Here is a 17,104-nt window from a genome sequence, read left to right as displayed (position 1 = left end):
CACTACGGTTTCGAAACTTTCACCCTACAATACGAACTTGCAAAGAAAGTATTCAGTATTAATAGATTTGAGAACTGGATACAGACTACCTTGATCTTCAATTTTACTGGAAAAATTTTCATTATATTTCCTTGCTGATTGGTCACTAACATTTGCAACAGATGTTTTTTTTTTCAGATTTGAGAACAGAGGAAACGCTGCACATAATTGTAATTGGCTTGCAGGCAATTTTTATGACCGGTCATAAACATAAACCTTTCCCGAATGTTGAAAGGTTTCAATGGGTGAAAATTAACAATAATTCATGAATACTTCTACATTTAAAAATACACGGCTTGGTCACTAACATTTGCTACACAGATGTTATTTAGATGTTCTAGGTCTGAGCTTTTCAACATATTCACGAATGTTATTCTCCTCAGAATATTTCCACTATAACATATTTATTCATGAAAAATGCTTAGAAAACAAATGGCAAATTCCTGGAGAACTTCTCGTGGAACACAGTTTGGGAAACCCTGGGGTAATCGATCCGTATTGTGGGATGAGTTGTTTATTATTACATGGCAGAAAATTAACCTCTTTTATGATCATTGTAGTTTTTAAAGTGGTAATTATTTTGCTTGTATAACAGTTGGAAAAGTTTACCTATAAAGCACGTGATTTCGTGTGTTGTTGACCAATTTGTTCATTGCTGTTGTACATGATGAACAGAGTGTTGCAGCACATTCTGGCATAATGTGATAACGTGTAAGCAGTGAGTGTTCATGAAGTTTAATTTTACATGAGAGTAAATGTTTGTCTTTTTATTATCGAAAGTCTAAATTTTGCTAATTGTTATTTTAAAGATTTAATTTGGCCCAATGGAAAAGAAAAAGCACCAACGAAAAGCAATTTCTTTGGAAATAAATTGTAATTTTGGATCGCTTAGCAAAAGGAGAGGGATCTATGGCAATTGGTAAACATTTTAATTTAGGCGAATCTACTGTGAGCAATTAAAAAGAATGAAGTAGCAATAAGAAAATCTGTCATTTCTGGCACAAAACTAAGTGCCAAATTATCATCATACTCAAGAGATGCTTTATTAGAAAACATGGAACGAGCGCTTATAATTTGGATTGAATAATTAACTCAAAGAAGAATTCCTATAAGTGGTTATTTAATTAAACAAAGCTCTTCAGTTTTATGAACAGATGAAGCAATTGTGGCTGTCTACTTCCACTTCCCAGGCTGATAAAGAATTTTTGGCTAGCAAAGGATGGTTAACTGGTTTTTTAAAAAGGAACGCACTTCATAATGTGAAGATTACAGGTGAGGTTGCAGGCAGATGAAGCAGCCAAAAAAATTTTCAAGAGAAGTTAGCCAAAATTATTGAAGATGGTGGATATTGTCCCGATCAAGTGTTTAACGCTGACAAAACAGGATTGCTTTGGAAGAAAATGCCTAGTTGAACTTACATTGCAAAGTCTGAGAAAAAAGCAAGTGGGTTTAAAGCAAGCAAAGATCGAGTCAGGAGATCAAATGTTGAAACCCCTCCTAGTAAATCGATTTCTAAGACCATGTGCTCTAAAAGGCAAAGATCTAAAACAACTGCCTGTACGTTGGATGGCTAATACAAAGGCCTGGGTAACAACTGCTGTATTTACTAAATGGTTCAATAATTGCTTTGTACCAGAAGTGGAAACATATATAAACAAAAAGCTCTCAATTTTAAAGTTTTATTAATTGTTGACAATGCACCAAGTCATCTGCATTTAGAAACATCCAAATGTGCAGGTAGTGTTTTTTCCACCCAATACAACAAGCATTATTCAGCCATTAGATCAAGGCATAATTGCTACTTTTAAAAAATATTACGTTAAGCACACTTTTCAATTTATATTGGATAAACTAGAAAATGAATCATTAACAGACATTCGGAAAAAATTTTCTATTTTGGAGTGCTTAAATCATGTTGCATCTGCTATCACTGAAATAAGACCAACTTTAAATGCCTGCTAGAGAGCAGCTTGGCCTGGATATGTTGCAAACAGTGCAAACATCTACGTTATCAGCTGAAATCATTATTTTGGCACATGAAATTGGTGGGGAAGGTTTTGACATTTAGCCAGAACGATGTAGACGAATTGCTTGTGGATAATGCCTTAAGTGACGATGATGTTATTGGATATCGATTAACTTTAGATATCGTCGAAGATCCAGAAAACGATAGTGAAGCGGAATGCTGCAAATATAATTCGAGAAGGTCTTGAACTGTGTAATAAATTGGAAAATCATTTTCTTGTTAATGACACAAATTCTGAACTAGCCTTTAAATTCTAACATAAGCTGAAGAACTGTATGTCTGGATATTGCGAGCTGTATAAAAAATTAGTGAAATCATCATCGAAAGTTTAATCACTGATTACATTGTCAGAAGAAAAAAATCAGCACAGAACGAGAGTGAAGCTAATTCTGTTTGTGAAGAACCGCCTTTACCATACAGATCTGATGCGCTGACTCTTCTGGTTATGAAAGTGATTTTGCACCAGTTTGCAAACATTGCTGAATATTGTCTAATAGTGATGATAATTCTGATGATAAAATGTAAAAAAAAAAAAAAAAAAAAAAAAATTCATTAAAAAAGCTTTAAAACAAACTTAGGCATTCTTATTTTTATGATTTTTCATAAACTTTTTTTTGCGATTTTATTAAGTTTATTTTAATTCATTGCTTCGGTTTTATGCGGTTTTATTAAATTATGGAACGTATCCCTAATTTTTCAATGTAAGTTAGGCCTTTTTTGTGCGATTTTTTATATGTGGTTTTCTGTGGAACGTATCTACTGCATAAAAAGAGAACCGAGTGTATGTATATTATTTCCTACCTTTACTGTATATTTTTGACATTTATGATCTTTGAATTGTAGAAGACAAAATACTAGAAGAACAAAATGATTTCTGAAAAGACCGATCTTGTATAGATTCAGTTTTTACTCTAAAATTATTAATAGAAAAGAGAAGTGAATTTCAAAAAGAAATGCACATTGCCTTTATTGATTATGAAAAATCTTTTGACAAAATTAGTAGACAAAAATTGTTTAAAATTTTTTTTAACCAATTTAAATATACCAAACCAACTCTTACAATCCATTCAAGAAATACAGGGTGTTCGGGATAAATTTGACAGTTTCGTAAGGATAAAGAAAATCTTCTTTGTATCTATTAAATTTAATGAATTGACAAAAAAACATTACAGGCAGAGTTAATTACAATACTATCAACAAGATTTACTCAAAATGACCACCATTAGCATCGATCACAGCTTCAATTCTGCTTCGGAACCTTGAACAAGCTGATGCTACAGTCTCCCTGGGAAGGGCCGCAAAAACTGTTTTAATTTTATCCATTAACTGGGCTTTTGTATTACTGGAAGTGCGATTGGTGTCTTTTTCAACTGCGCCCCATACAAAATAATTCATGGGGTTAAGGTCTGGGGAGTTTGGAGGCCAAACATTTGGACTGGTGAAGTCGTAGAAATTTTCAGACAACCATTTTTGACTTTTCCCAGAGGTGTGGCAAGGGGCCGAATCCTGCTGCCATACATACGGCCTACCATTGGCTACCCTTGTTATCCAGGGCTTGACTACAGTTAGCAACTCCATGAACAAAGCCCGAATTCCAATGCCAGGGTTCTTCAACACCTGTTCCTGCAGATTTGCGAGGAATTCTGCTGTACGAACGCAATCAGATCGTCTGCTAGGGATCTTTCTTCTTGCTACATCCTCGTAGTCACCATTGCAAGTCTCTAGTTCATGCCTGATTGTTTTTACTGTATTCAGGGAGCATTGGGCAGCAGTCGTAATATCCTTATTTTGATGGCGGGCACGAATCATCATGATACAAGTTATTCTCTTCCATGATTCAGGTGGGTTCCAGCTATCCATCCTTTCTGACATCTTGTATATGAATGAAGAAGGGTCCAAACTTTTAAATGAAGAGAAGTGTGTGTTAATACATGTAACTTACGGAAAAATATAATTAATTATAAATATGTCAAATTTATCCCGAACACCCTGTATATACAGGAATCTTGAGCCTCTCTCTTCCACGTTATACTCATAGATTTCACTAATGGATCTTCCCATCTTGTAGGTGGTTTTCCTGGTTTTCTCTTTATTCTTGGTTTCCAGTTGAGTATTCTATATGTCCATCTGTTATCCTTGAGTCTATGTGACCTGCCCATCTCATCTTCCTTTCGTATACTGCAGTTACCATATCTTTTCTACCTGATCTCTTTCATAGTTCCGTGTTTCTTACATGTTCCATTTACTGATGTTACAAATTCTACGTTCTATTGCGTGCTGAGTTATTCTGAGCGTGTCTTCTTTTTTTCTTGTTGTTTTCCATGTTTTTGATCCATATATATATAAATAAATATAAAAAGATAAGCCGAAATTTGAAATGTTATTATGTCATGTTTTTTTATCTTACCAGCCCGGAACGGCAGAGTCCCCCCCCCCCCCTAGTATATATATAAAATAATAACAATCTGGAAACAGTATAGCCCATTTGGTATAAAAATAACTCCACAAATGAAGATAGATATACTACAATTTGCCAATGATCAATTAAGTATTAGCTACATCAGAATATGATTTACAAAGATCATTAAAATCATTAAATGATATCTCAAAACAATATATAAGAATATTATTATTGTAAGTGGAGGTTTCTGTGGTTTAGAAGTTCACATGGTACATTCCGGTAATTGGACCACATTTTTTTTAATAAGCTATATAAAACACAATGAATTAATAAAAGACCCAACGAGTTTCGTAAGTCGTTTGACTTACATCTTCAGGGGTAAAAGGTAATAACTGAAAGTTAAAACAACAAAAAAGAGATTAACAGTTCATACTATACAGTTGTAGCCGTCTGACTATTCATAAAATTAAAAATCAGAATGCAGATTCAAAGCAGTGCTGGGTTTAAACAATGCTGGGTGATGCCACGTTCTGTTGTTCATGTTCATAAATTTTATTTCTTAGATGATAATAATATTATTATTTAAATTAAGGGGATATTAAATCCCACATTGTTTAAAACTGAATAAGAAACTCAAAGATTGGAATCGGAGAGTTTCATGCCGAATATAGTAAACTATAAAGTATCGGCGACCACTAGCGTGAGCTAATGCAAGTGACCCTAGTACGTAGTACAATTTATTAAGGGGATTTATTATCCCTTTAATAAATTAAGGGGATTTAATATACCCTTAATTCAAATAATGTTTATATCGCCGAAATGAAGCTTATTTGCTCTTTATATTTAAGTAACTTAATGGTTGCACCTGTTTGGAAACTCGTATAGCAGAGTATATAAGTTCTTTTTGCTATACACTTTGGTATTAATTTGGTCTAGCTACTCACTGATGAAGCCTCAAAAAAGGCTGAAACCGGTCTGGGTAGTGACTTCCCACCATAATATAACAGCATACCTTTCCTAGGAAATGTGTTTTTACATTATGGAATATACCTAAGAATAGCGATCAGAACTTTACCGACTTTGCTGCGAGTTCTCCGGTATTGTACTACGTACTAGGCTCACTTGCATTAGCTCACGCTAGTGGTCGCCGATACTTTATAGTTTACTATATTTGGCATGAAACTCTCTGATTCCAATCTTTGAGTTTTTTATTCGGTTTTAAAACAATGTGGGATTTAATATCCCCTTAATTTAAATAATGTTTATATCGCCGAAATGAAGCTTATTAGCTCTTTATATTTAAGTAATATTATTATTATTATCTGAGACCTCCAGGGAGTCAAGGACTCGTCGAGGGAGGCTGAAAATTACCCAACCCAGCTGTCATACCTTCCCTTAAATTCATTCACACTAGATGCACTCACTACCCCTAAGGGAAAATTATTCCATTCACTCATTGCTCTCTGGGAGAAAAACCTAGCTTTTAGCCCTTTCTTGACTGAGAACAACTTTATTTTCCAAGAATGCTCCCGTGTTTTCTCCCTGCCTTCCATATAACAAAAAATTGCATTTAAAATGCTATAGCACCCATTCAAAAGTTTATATAACTCTATCATATCACCTCTCTTTCTCCTGTTAATCAGAGTCTGTAATCCACATACTCGGAATCTGTCCTCATAATCTAAATCCTATAATCCATATATAATCTTTGACTTTTCTGCACCCTTTCCACAACTTCTTTATCCCTTTGGAACCCGAGAGACCAAATCTGTGCACAGTAATCAAGGTGTGGTCTTATCAAAGCCTTATAAAGAGGCAAAATTACTTCCTTATCCTTACATGTCAAGGTTCACTTCATCGTAGCAATTATCCTCTGAGTTGTATTGGCAACTTTTGCTATATGACCTTTGAACTGTAATTTTTATCCACCAATACACCAAGATCCCTTGCCTCTTCAGTTTCTTGTAGCATAATCCCGCATAATGGGGTACATGTGGAATTATCAGGCTGGTAAGTATGACAAGCTTAGGATTTTGATTGGTTCAGTGCCATGGCATGTAAAACTGCAAGGGCTGGATGTTGATAGTGCATGGGAGACATTTAAGAAGTGTTTGCAGGAGGCAATGGCTGACTGTATACCTAGAGTCCGAATAATAAATCAAGTAGGGGTTAAATGGATGAATAACACCATTAATCTTGAGCTGCAAAAAAAGAAACAACTGTGGAGGGAATTTAAGGAGAAAGGTGACTGGCAGGCACATGAACAGTATAAAGCGCAGGCCAGAAGGGTAACGAGTATGGTAAAAAAAGCAAAAGTAGATTACGAAAGAACATTAGCCATGCAGGCTAAAGAGAATCCCAAGTAGTATTTTCGATATGTTGCAAGTAAAAGAAAAAATGTATACGACAGAATGGTTTTAAAGAATGCCAGTGGTAGGAAGGTAACCGAATTAGTTGATATAGTGGAATTACTGAGCGAGCACTTTGCAATAGTGTATCATCCAGGTGGTGACATTGCAGGAATGAAAGAACAAACAGCTTATATGGAAATTGTGGTTAATGAAGTGGAAGTGAATAGTCTCTTACAAAACCTCAATGTCAATACATCTGTGGGATTGGATGGTATACCAGCTCGTGTTGTACATGAAGTGGCTAAAGAATCGTTAGTGCCTTTGACCATTTTGTTTAATTTGAGTCTCGGGTCTGGGTTAGTCCCATGGGGGGGGGGGGAGATAGTTCCACTGCATAAAGGAGGTTCCAAGACTGCTGTTGTAAATTATCGACTGATCAGCATATCAGGTATATAGTGGAATTACTGAGCGAGCACTTTGCAATAGTGTATCATCCAGGTGGTGACATTGCAGGAATGAAAGAACAAACAGCTTATATGGAAATTGTGGTTAATGAAGTGGAAGTGAATAGTCTCTTACAAAACCTCAATGTCAATACATCTGTGGGATTGGATGGTATACCAGCTCGTGTTGTACATGAAGTGGCTAAAGAATCGTTAGTGCCTTTGACCATTTTGTTTAATTTGAGTCTCGGGTCTGGATTAGTCCCATGGGGGGGGGGGGAATAGTTCCACTGCATAAAGGAGGTTCCAAGACTGCTGTTGTAAATTATCGACTGATCAGCATATCAGGAATCGTTGTCAAGGTCTTGGAGAAAATAGTCAAGAGGAAAATACAGGATTGGATAGATGAAAATGGAATACTGCATGGGGGACAGCATGGTTTTGTGAAGAGTAGATTATGCCTCAGTAACTTGCTCACGTTATATAACACAGTGACAGCTGAACTGGATGTGGGTAATAGGTTTACAGTGATTCTACTGGACCAATAGTCATAGGCCGTCTTTTGGACATTACTCCTGAATAAACCACTCTCTGATATCTCTTCATCAACCATCCTCCTATCCATCTCACCAACCCTATATCCATCACCATATGCTGCAGTTTACTGATTAGAATTCCATGTGGTATCCTGTCAAAGGCCTTAGCAAGGTCCAGTAGAATCACTGTATACTCATTACCCTCATCCACATCACTGTGTTATAAAATGTGAGCGAGTTATTGAGGCGTGATCTACCCCTCACAAAACCATGTTGTCCCCCATACAGTATCCCATTTTCATCTATGCAGTCCTGTATTTTTCTCTTGAGTAATTTCTCCAAGACCTTGACAACGATTACTGATATGCTAATCGGTCAGTAATTTACAACAGCAGTCTTGGAACTTCCTTTATGCAGTGGAACTATTTCCCCCCTCTCTCCACCCCCTCGGGACTAACCCAGACCCGAGACTCAAATTAAACAAAATGGTCAAGGGCACTGACAATTCTTTAGCCGCTTCACATATGACACGAGCTGGTATACAATCTGGCATGGATGTTTGTGATTGTCTGTGGAAATTCTATTGGTGGTGGTGGGCAGTAGATAGCGTTAGTGTAGTTGTGGTTCGTTGGTGGATTGAGTGGTGGAGATGGAGAGATGTAGCATAGGTGCCCTCCTCAATGAGTCTTTGGACTCCCTGGAGATGTCAGTTAATAATAATCCCACAGATGTATTGATATTGAGGTTTTTGAATAGACTACTCACCTCCCCTTAATTCACAATTCCTGTATAATCTATTGGTTCATTCATTCCTGCGATGTCGCTGCCTGGATGATATATTCTTGCAAAGTGCTCGCTCAGTAATTCAACTATATCAACTGATTCGGTTACCTCCTTACCATCGGCATTCTTTAAAATCATTCTGCCATATACGTTTTTTTTTTACTTGCAACATATCGAAAAAACTGTTTGGGATTCTCTTTAGCCTATATGTCTAATGTTCTTTCATAATCCATTTTTGCTTTTCTTACCACACTCGTTACCGTTCTTGCATGCGCTTTATACCGTTCATGTGCGTGCTGATCACCTTTCTCCTTAAATTCCCTCCATAGTTGTTTATTTTTTTGCAGCTCAAGCTTAATGGTGTTATTCATCCATTTAACCCCTACTTGATTTATTTTGGACTCTAGGTTGTACAGTCACCCATTGCCTCATGCAAACACTTCCTAATTGCCTGCCATGCACTATCAACATCCAGACCTTGCAGTTTTCCATGCCATGGCACTGAACCAATCAAACTCCTAAGCTTGTCATACTTACCAGTCCAATAATTCCACATGTACCCTGTCTTAATTTACAATTAAGACAGGGTACATGGGGAACCTTTAGCCATCTCCCAAGTCAAGACCCTATGATCACTCTCACCAATTGGTGGCAACGTGGTCATATTCGTTACAGCCAAATTCTCAGATGCAATTACTAGGTCAAGCACTCTCTGACCCCTGGTGTTTTCCATTACATGCTGTTGCAGATAGTTATCGCATAAAATCCAATTCCTTCCTCCCATGTGTCCTCTCCTCCTTCCAGTCATTGTTACCATAGTTGAAATCACCCATAATAATTACCCTTCTTCCACTCATTTCTTATATTTGCTTATGCATACTATCTCCACCATCTATTCCATCACCTGGTCTATAGCAGCACCCAACTGTATATTTTGTTCTGCTAGTTTCAATCTCACACCAAATAGTCTCAAATGTGCTCTTTTCTCTATCCTGCAGTTCCACTTCTATTCTTCTTGGCTGTAGCTCATCAGCTATCATCAATAACACTCCTCTTCCCATTTTATTCTCTCTGTCACTCCTGAGCACACCATACCGCTCACATTCAATCCCACTAGCTATATCATCTTCTGTCAGCCATGTTTCACTAATGCCAATAACCTGTGACCTGGAAGTGCCAACCAAGCCCAAAAATTCTTCCTTCTTGTTCCTAATACTTCTGGCATTAGTATAAATGAATTGCAGAAGCCCATTTGTCCCATCCCTATTTTGATGACCTATACTAACTATCCCATTCTGATTCGTAGTCTTTCATACTCACTTGGGCATATTACGCACATTCATACATTCAACTGTCTCATTAAAGTCTGCATATATACCCCCCCCCCCCTTAATAACTCTAGTTTCTCTGAATATGCACATTCACTTCCACTACATTCGACAACACCTTTTCAAGTCTCCGTACACCAAATCCATTCAAATGTAAACCATCCATCTTATATAAACCCTTTCACCCATCAAACTCACTCCACACATCCACAAATTCCACACCACTCATTTTGCATAATTCATGCATAAAGTCATTTGCAATTATGGCTCTCCTTCTGTACTCTTCACTGTCATACCGCAGAACAGACTCACCATTCTAACTCTCTCACACACTTCTCTTTTACTACCTCAAACAATTCCTTCACATCCTCACTCATAGCCATTTTGTCTCCTTTCAAATTATTTGTACCTGCTACCACTATCAATTCTTTCACCCACTGCTTTTGCATTCTAATTGAGTCGCTTACATCCTTAATGTTCGCACCAAGTTGGTACGATTTAACAAAACTATGCTCGGTAAACATTTTTGCTAACGCCCCAGCTGCTGATTTGCCCTGTGTATCACTCCACATAACCAAGCGATGTAACTCATTGCATAAGTCTCATCATTTTTTTCACCGATAATTCATTCGTTCTGTATGTTTACCTTCATTCTCACTTTCAATGTCACTCTCACAGCTATCTGGTACTACCTCGCAAATATCACTATTTTCTAGATTCTCACTTTCAATAACAACATCACTCTCACGACCTGAAACACTCTCTAAATCCTCACATTCTTTACACTTTCTGTACACATTCACTCCACTATCGTTGTTTAACCAGACTCCAATATAAGAAAGTTTTAAAGCGAATAAAAGTGAGCAGCTCTCAGATGTGAACTGTAGACTAAAATACATAAACATTATTCAAGAAAAAATGGAAGAGTTTCAGAAAAGGAACCAAACCTTGGTGATTCAGTGGCAAATCCTGAAGAAAACATTGATATTCCGCATTAGAGGCATGTGGTGAGGTTGGTTGCAAGGATAGAAAAATCAGAACTCCATTGTGGCCACAGGAAGTTGAAGAGGCAGTGAAGGAAAAGAAGAAAGCATATCAAAAGTTCCTGCATATAAATGAACTTGTGCTCTTTTAGCGAATACAGAGACAAATGTAAGAAAGTTAAACACTGTAAAACTAGCTAAACAAAAGTCATGGGAAGATTTTGGTAAGAACATAGAAAATAAATATAAAGAAGGTGGCAAAATATTCTGGAGGTTGTTGTAGCTCAGAAATGGAGAAAAGAGTGCTGAAAGGAATTAGAGATGATAAAGTTGACATGAAAATCGGAGAAAAAGATATAATGCTCAAGTATGGAGGAATAAAAGTCTTACAGTGGCTGCACTGCATAGTTAAGAAAGCTTGAACAGAGGGATGAATTCCGGATGATTGGAGTAGCACTCTCATAGTATCCATATATAAAAAGGGAAATAAAACCGAATGTGAGAATTACAGAGATATTTCTTTACTGAGTGTTCCTGGTAAGATTTGTGCAAGTATACTGGAGAAATGGTTGAGTAGGATTGTGGAAGGGAAGCTTGATGAAGAACAAGCTGGATTCAGGTCAAATAGAGGCTATCAGGATTGGATCTTCACTTTACGACAAATAGTTGAGAAATCATAGTAATATAACAAAGATCTGTATTTAAGTTTTGTATATCTGGGAAACATATGACAAGGTGCCAAGAGAGAAGCTATTCAATACACTACAGTTATATGTTGTCAATGAGGAATTATATCAAGCAATACTTAGTCTTTATTTGAGTTGTAAGTCAGCAGTTAGAATTGAAGGAAGTACATACAGGAAGATGGTTAAATATTAAATCTGGTGTCAGACTAGGATGTACATTATCCCCACTGTTACTTATTATCTATATCGATCACATTATGATGGAAAGTGGTATTAAACATGATATCAAAATTGGAGGTGTTAATCTCAGCTTTATGTGGATGATGTGATACTTCTAAATAAATCCGCTTCAAGTCTGCAAGATTCCCTGACAAAAATGAATAACTGTTGTAATAGATATATTATGAAGGGCAGCAATAACAAGACAAAGACAATGAGAATCGACACACTAAATTAAAACAAGATGGTGTTCAAACTTATTTTAACTTATGGATCTGAGAGCTTGGTCAGAAGTAAGGCATTTGACTAAAGACTAGAGACTTCAGATATGAGAGTTCTGAGAAAGATGAATGCAATATCAGATTAATAACGAGGATATTAGGAAAGAACCTGACATTGTGAGCATCCAGGGGAATGTGTTAGCAGGTAGTATGGTCACTTAAACAGAATAGGAGATTAAAGATTAGCAAAACAAGTGTTGTCTGCCATGTTGGCAGGAAAAACACCCAGATATAGGTGGATTGATCTGATAAAAAGTGCATTAGAGGATAGAAATATAAGATCTGATAATGTTGGAGTCTTGATAGGTAACTGACTGATTTGGAGGAAAATTGTAGATAGGAAGTTAGTAATGATGTAAATTTTCTATGTAGTACTATCATATCCCCTTGGGGTACATGCCAAGAATTTGATGATATCAAACTTTGTCAAAGTAAATGGCATAATAAATAATATATTTAAGCAATCTCTAGTACAAAAACACACTAGAATCAGACTATGTAATATCTTGTCAAAACCAACTTTACTATACGGAAGTGAAACATGGACCGTAAAAAGGAAAGATGAAATACGAATTCAAACAGCAGAAATGAAATTTCTCAGAAAAATGGATGTACCAAGTGGTACCATAAAACAAATGAAGAAATTTTACAATCCCTGAATATAAAACCAATTAATTACTACATAAGAAGGTATAAACAAAATGGATAGAACATTTAAATCAAATGGACAACAGCAGACTACCAAAAATATTATGTAGATATAAAATAAGTGGAAAAAGAAGAATCTGAAGACCAAGAAAGAGATGGCATGAGACTGGAATAGGCCACCTGGCTTAAAATCCATATTAGGAAGAAGATGATCTTTGAAACTTTAAGTGGAGATTATGGATGGTGATGAATGAATATGATGTTAATGATAAGTAGAATAGTAAGATGGAGCTTCATTGAATTTTAAAATTTTAAATCTGAGATATAAATAAGTCTGAATTATAAAAATAAAATAATAGGATACTAATAAAAGATGGAATGTGGACAAAGACTAAATTTAGTAATAAATGTGATATTAATAAATAAATATACTATAAAACTTTAAAAAAATTAAAAGTTGAAATATATGAAAATATTAAAAATCTAGAATTTAAAACCTTTGAAGAATGAAAAAAGACTAATGTAAAGGCCATGGAAATAAAAATATAAGAATACAGTGGTACCTTGAGATACGAGCCGTCACTAGGTCGATTTTTCGCCTTGAGTTACGAGTCAGAATTTGAGATACGAGCCGTCACTAGGTCGATTTTTTGCCTTGAGTTACGAGTCAGAATTTGAGATCCGAGCCGTCACTAGGTCGATTTTTTGCCTTGAGTTACGAGTCAGAATTTGAGATCCGAGCCGTCACTAGGTCGATTCTTTGCCTTGAGTTACGAGTCAGAATTTGAGATACGGGCCGTCACTAGGTCGATTTTTTGCCTTGAGTTACGAGCCAGAATTTGAGATACGAGCCTGCTTCGGTGACGTCACAATGACCACTCTGCTCAGATTCCCGAGTCTTGCGCGTCGGTCAGTTCACACGTTTACCTTACCGCAGAAGCATTTCTGTCATGTTGAGTTTTAATTTTGTGTTTTTTTTATATGTACAGTTATTGAGCTAATTTTTTTCGTATAACCATGAGTCCAAAGAAGGTGAGTGTAAAGAACAGTGGTGAGAAAAGGAAAAAGGTGATATCCATGGAATTAAAGCGTGAGATAATAGACAAACGTGAGCAAGGCGTAAGAGTAATAGACTTGGCAACGCAGTACGATTGCACTACTTCTACAATATGTACTATTCTGAATCAGAAGGACTTGATAAAGGCTATAACTCCAGCTAAGGGCGTTAAAATTATTTCAAAGCTACGCAACTCTGTCCATGAAAAGTTGGAGAACTTGCTGATTTTTTGGTTGATAGGGAAGCAGCTCGCAGGAGACACTGTGACAGAGACTATAATTTGTAAGAAGGCATGAGCCATTTACGCAGATTTGCTGCAGTAGACCCCAGATACTTCAGCACAGGAGGCTTCACAAGAGCAGTTCAAAGCCAGTCGTGGGTGGTTCGAAAATTTCCGAAAAAGGACCAGCATTCACTCCGTTGTCAAGCATGGCGAGGCAGCGAGCTCTGATTCTTAGGCAGCTGAGGAATTTGTAAAAACCTTTGCTGAATTGATCGAAGCCAAAGGATACATCCCCCAACAAATTTTCAACTGTGACGAGACCAGGGCTCTTCTGGAAGAAAATGCCAAGCAAAACTTACATAACGGCAGAAGAAAAGAAGATGCCAAGTCACAAGCCCATGAATGATTGGTTGATCCTCGCACTGTGTGCAAATGCGAGTTGCGACTGCAAGATCAAGCCGCTGCTCGTATACCACTCAGAAAACCCCAGAGCCTTCAAGACACATAAGGTTTTAAAAGAAAAACTGCAGGTTATGTGGAGGGCAAACCCAAAGGCGTGGGTCACCAGGCAGTTTTTTGTGCAGTGGGTCGACTTGGTCTTTGGTCCTGCCGTTAAGGAATACCTTGAGTTCAATGACTTACCCCTGCAAGCCCTTCTTGTCCTTGACAATGCTCCTGCTTACCTACCAAACCTTGAGGATGACATCCTCAAGGAGTTCAGCTTTATAAAGGTTCTCTACTTTCCAGCCAACACCACCCCTATTGTACAGCCCATGGACCAACAGTGATCTCCAATTTGAAGAAACCTTTTACCAAACACATGTTCTGATGCTGCTTTGAGGTTACGGAGAGCACAAACCTCACCCTTCAAGAGTTCTGGAAAGACCACTACAACATTGTCATATGCCTCAAAATTATTGATATGGCCTGGCAGGGTGTTTCAAAAAAGGACCTTGACCTCTGCGTGGAAAAAGCTGTGGCTGAAAGGGACTTTGAAGGATTTAGACCTGAACAGGAAGTGCTGGAGGAGGTTGTGTCCCTCGGAAAGTCCATGGGCTTGGAGGTGGATGAGGGAGACATCGAAGACTTTGTCAACGCACATTCTGAGGAACTGATGATGGAGGAGGTGACGGAACTACACACGCAGCAACATATGGAGGTTCTTCAGGAGATTGGTACAACCGCAGAGGAGGTTATCTCTTCAAGTGAGATAAAGAAAGTGTTGGCAATGTGGGAAAAAGTTTCGGACTTTATTGAAAAGAAACACCCTGAAAAAGTTGCAACTGGTCATGCAGCAGTGCTATTTAATGACACTTGCCTAACTCGTTTCAGAAACATTCTAAAAGGGAGGAAGAAACAAAGCTCCTTGGACAGGTTTCTATTGAAACGCCCTGCGGATGAAAGTGACGAAAGTGTGGCAAAAAGAAAAAAACTACTGAAGAAGAAAATTAAGTTGAGCAAAAGTGAAGTGAAAGAAAAAATTAATACCATACGCTAATCGGCTCCACCAACATCTGTTTATTTCTTTAGATTCTCTTTTACATGTATGTATGTACAGTATTTGGTTTTATTTTGTTTGTATACAATATTTGTTCATTATAAATACATTATTATAAAAAAAATTGGAGTGGTTTTTTGGGGGCTGGTATACAAATTATCTCATTTTAATTAATTTCAATGGGGAAAATCGATTTGAGATACGAGCATTTTGACTTACGAGCTCAGTCATGGAATGAATTACTCGTATCTCAAGGTACCACTGTATATGATGAAAGATGAAATCCATTTACAGGGTGAAGTAAGGTTGTTTCAGGAAGCCATCATCAGAATAAATAGAATTTTGTAGTGAACATTATGTATGTAAACTGTGTCATTGCTATAAAAACATTTTGATTGATTGAAGGTTTTTTTTTTGTTGTTGTTGTTGGGGAGCTGCCATACCTGAGATATAATGTAGGGGCAGTGGACATTGACAGTATTGCAATGTGTATATTTCAATAGTTTCTGATAAAGCTTTATTTATCTCTTTATTAACAAAGTTACAAATTGTTTGTGAGACCTAGTTAACACCCCAACCACCTGTGATGTCTATAGACGTCCAGCTAAATGTGGATACGATTCTGTAACATCTGTTGAATAACATGGATAAATGCAATTTGGTCTCACTAGTTCATCCCCTCGGCCGGTAGGGAGGTTAATAGAAGAGGATATCTTGTGTGAACAGAATAATGTTGTGAGGGAAACAGGGCGATGTTAATGATAGCAGAAGAATTATACTCTACTCTACTAGGTTCAGAAATCAGGAGAAAGATAATAGCATGATCTCACCACTTTGAGGATTTTTGGTAGCCTAACCAAATGTTAGGCTACCAGGGATGAAGAGGAATATGAGCTATGTCAGCAACTTATGATGATTTTGTGGATGGATGATTTTAACTATGCTAACAATCCAGGAGGGGGAGAAATTAAATTAATTTATTCACTAAAGATGATTACCTTGTAGCAAGTTAAGAACTTGGGATGTAAGAGTAATAGATAAGTCTAATAGATTCATAAATCTATTAGATTTATGAATAGATTTATGAATGAATGATGTAAGATGAATTTGGTAATGGCATCTGATGTATCCATGAATGAGGTATTTGCTTTTCTTCATTTAGGGAAGGGGGAGAGAGAGAGAGCAACCATACAGGTTAGAATTAAGGACAGGCAAGAAATGTAAAACCTTCAGCTATAAGGTATTACACTCCTTATAGTCTGATATTGCTTCTTTCAAGACACTTAACTGCTTTCCATGCAATGATTCCTTCAGTCTGCAGTTTCTCATGCACTGCGTATGCTACCTTGAAACTGAGACAGTAGCTTAAGTAGTGCATGAGAAACTGCAGACTGAAGAAGTCATTGCTTGGATAGCAGTTAGTAGGTGTCATGAAAGAAGCAATATCATACTATAAGGATTGTAATTTGTATGGAGTTAAATGTTTGAGCAGAATTATAAAGCAAACAAAAGTTTCTTCAAAAGAAAAGGTTATGAAGGAAAATATTGAGAAACATGGTGAGCAGATGCAGGAGCAGTACAAAGTTTATGCCAAAGAGAGTG

The 17,104-nt window shown here is 37.0% G+C and overlaps 1 protein-coding gene across 1 annotated transcript in view; it reads left to right on the top strand.

Moving 5' to 3' along the window:
• LOC150106327 (E3 ubiquitin-protein ligase RNF38-like) overlaps positions 1-17,104 on the top strand; it is a 280,906-nt gene that overhangs the window by 113,305 nt on the left and 150,497 nt on the right. The window lies entirely within an intron of this gene.

This window comes from Typopeltis vanoorti, chromosome 5 (genome assembly GCF_054136105.1).
Source record: "Typopeltis vanoorti isolate ZY-2024b chromosome 5, IOZ_Tvanoo_1.0, whole genome shotgun sequence".
NCBI lineage: Eukaryota > Metazoa > Arthropoda > Arachnida > Uropygi > Thelyphonidae > Typopeltis > Typopeltis vanoorti.
This window is presented reverse-complemented; position numbering and strand designations above follow the sequence as displayed.